Here is a 3,562-nt window from a genome sequence, read left to right as displayed (position 1 = left end):
TCTTCTGTGTCTTTGATGTGTGTAGGCCAATAGAATTCTTGCCTGATGGCCTTCGCAGACAGTGCCCTCGGACCAATGTGTGAGCTACATAAACCTAAGTGGATTTCCTATAGAAGGTTTTTGCCTTCGTTCTAAGGTATGCACTTGAGCAGCGGTTGGGCTACCCCTTTCTTGTACAATATTCCATCTATCAGTGTATAGCTTCTTGCTCTTATTGTCATTCTTGCTGTGCTCGCTTCATCCTCTGTGTGATGCACGTTATTCAGGCAATCTATGATCAGCTGCCTCCAGTTTACAGACTCGATAACTAAGACTATTTTGAATGCCTTTGTTGTGACCTACACTGCCATTGCTTGCAGCACTTGGTAAAAGGCTCCATTTGGTATGGGCAAGTTGTTTGCTGCTGCCTTTGCTAGCTCGTCCGCTTCTGCATTTTTTGCTCTTGGTATGTGCTGCAGGGTGAATCCCTGAAACCTCCGCTCAAGAGGCCTCACTTTGGCCAGGTATTTGATCCAATTCTGGTTCCTGTGCCATATATTATTTTCTGACTTGTCCTGCTATGACTTGGGAGTCTATTTTTGCCAGTAATGTTTGCTCCGAGTGCCTTTGCCTTATTGAGGCCTAGTATGAGGGCTTTGTATTGTGCTACATTATTTGTTGCCTTGAATTATATCCTTGCAGCATACTTTGTGCGGGGGCCAGATGATGCTATCAAGACGGCAGAGGCCCTGACGCCTAGATGTCCCCAAGCCCTGTCTGTGTAGTGTCCAAATTTGGGGCTGAGCCTACAGCCTTGGTGTGCCAAAGGTGTCCAATATGCTATAAAATCTGCTAGCGCTTGTGATTTGATTGTTGTTCTTGATATATAGTTGAGTTCAAACTAGGATAGCTCTATTGCCTATTTCCTTATACTTCTAGAGGCTTCTTTGTTGCTAAGTATGTCCCCGAGTGGTTGCGAAGAGGGTACTATGATTTTGTGTGCCTAGAAACAGTGCTTCAATTTCCTTGAAGAGATCAACATTGCATATGCTATTTTTTCTATCTCTATATAGTTCAACTTTGGCCTTGACAGGGCTTCTAAAATGTAGTACACTGGTTGTTGAATGACCTTCAACTCTTCTTTTTTCTCTTGGACAAGCACCCCACTGATCGCATGGTCGGAGGCTGCAACATATAACAGCAATGGAGCCTCCCGATTTGGCACTGTCACCACGAGTCTGGTAGCCCAATAATTTTTGAGCTGTTGGAAGGCCTTTGACTGTTCTGACCCCCATTCCACCTTATCTCCGCCTCTCAAAGCTTTGAAGAATGGGAGGCTATGTTCTGCTAACATTGAGATGAATCTGTTCAGCGCTGCTATTCTTCCAGTGAGTTTTTGGACTTTCTTTTTGGTTGATGGTTCCACCATTGAGATTATGGCCTTTATTTTGTTTGGGATTGGCTCTTATGCCTTCGGGTCCTATGATGTACCCAAGCATTTTACCTCTGCTCACGCTGAAGGACACACTTTTCTGGATTGAGTTTTAGCCCAACTTCTCTTAGATTGGTGAAGGTTTCCTTTAAATCTACTATGTGATCTCCTTCATTCTTTCTCATTACCACAATATCATCAACATAAGCTATAATGTTTTTTCTACAGCTATGGGCCAAGGACCGCCTTCATCATTCTAGCGAAGGTTGACCCCTACGTTCTTTAATCCTTCGGGCATTCTTGTGTAACAATAAGTTTCGAAGAGGGTAGTGAAACTTGTCTTCTCTTCATCTTCTTTGTTGAGCTAGATCTGGTGGTATCCTGAAAAGCAATCTAGAAGAGAGAAGCGTTTGCATCCTGCCGCCTTGTCGACGGAGGGTGTCTATTCTTCACAGTGGAAACATGTCTTTCTTGCATGCTTTGTTCAGATCTGTGAAGTCTATGCACATTCTCATCTTTCCATTTTTCTTCGGCACTAGTACTACATTTGCCAGCCATTCTGAGTACTAGACTTCTCTGATGACGTTTGTGTTTAACAACCTCTAAACTTCAGCTTTTGCTGCTAAGATTCTCTCCTCTGACATTTTCCTTTGTTGCTATTTCTTTAGCTTTATTCTGGGGTTGATGTCAAGGGAGTGTTGTATGATATCCTTGCTGACCCCTTTCAGTCAAAGATTGACCAAGCGAAGACATTTTTGTTCTTAGCTAAGGTTTCTATGAGTTCTGCTTCTTCTTCTTTCAATAGGTTGCCTCTGATCGTCACCTTTCTGTCTAGGACTGCATCTTCCAATGGGACTATCTTTGTTTCTTCTTGATCCTTGAGATCTATTTTTCCCTTCGGCATGACCGGAGGCTCCAGTGAGTTGGTTTTGGCTACTTCGACAGAGTTGATATTGCGCTGTGATTTATAGATAGCTCTTTCTATGTTTCTTGCCTTCTTCTGACTGTCGTGGACTATAATGGTTCCATGCAAGGCTGGCATTTTCATACATAGGTAGCCCATATGGATGGTTGCATTGAACTTGTTTGCAAACCCTCTTCAGAAGATGGCGTTGTAGGGGTAGTAGAGATCTACTACATCGAAGGTCACATATTCTGTTCTTGCATTTTCCTAACCTCCAAAGGAGACTGGTAGGGATATTTTTCCTAATGCATCGATCCTCTTTCCTCTAAAACTAATTAATGGTGAGTCCAAAGGCTACAACCGACTCCTGCTTATCTTCATCTAGTCGAAGGCATTGACAAAGATAATATCTGCAGAGCTTTCAGAGTCTTTGAGAACCCTACTAATTTCCCATCCTATAATGTTAGCCTTGATTACCATGGCATCTGTATGACGGTAGCTTTGCAGCTACAAATCTTGTTCTGAGAAGGTGATTGGCATCTTCGACCAATCTATGTAGAGCACTGGACCTTGAACTACTATGTTGTTGATCAACCTAAGGTGATCTTTTTCTATTTCTTTGTCTGGAACTCCATCGAAGAGCCTCTAGCTATAGGCAGTATCATGTTGATGGTGGGTAGGGGTGTGTGAGGGTTGAGTTAGTTTTCCAAGTTGGGTTCATTTTTGGGTGTTGCCAGCTACGTTGGTGGAGGCAGAGGCAATGCCTCTAGTTGTCTATTGTGTACTTGGGATGGCTAGTTGGTCTCAATGAATGTTATGCATGGAGGCCTCAGGTTTATGTAGGTGAGGTTGGCCTTCTACCCCGTTGGATTCTAGTCAGCCCCTGCTGCTAAGTACTTGGTCTCCATGTGGGTAGGATGTTTGGGTAGTAGGCAGCGGCTAAAGTGGATGGGTGAATTTGGGTGGAGTTAGGCTTGGGTAAATTGGGTAGTATTGCTGCTGAGATGCTACGAAGGTATGGTTCACCTCTCTTGCGGGTTGTTGTGGTGGACTGGTGGCAGATTTTCTCTGCTTTTGATCCTTTCTTGGGTCTCCTTGGCATCTGGGCAATCCCTGGTGATGTGCCCTTTGTTTTCTCCATAGAAGAAATAATACTGCCTTCGTTGCCTTTGGTTTTGGTTTCTATTTCAGTTCCTGCCTTGGCTAATTCCCATTCCTTTGGATTGTTTCTGAGGCACGCTGTTTGG

The sequence above is a fragment of the Miscanthus floridulus genome, chromosome 7 (genome assembly GCF_019320115.1).
Source record: "Miscanthus floridulus cultivar M001 chromosome 7, ASM1932011v1, whole genome shotgun sequence".
In the NCBI taxonomy this organism is placed as follows: domain Eukaryota; kingdom Viridiplantae; phylum Streptophyta; class Magnoliopsida; order Poales; family Poaceae; genus Miscanthus; species Miscanthus floridulus.
This window is presented reverse-complemented; position numbering follows the sequence as displayed.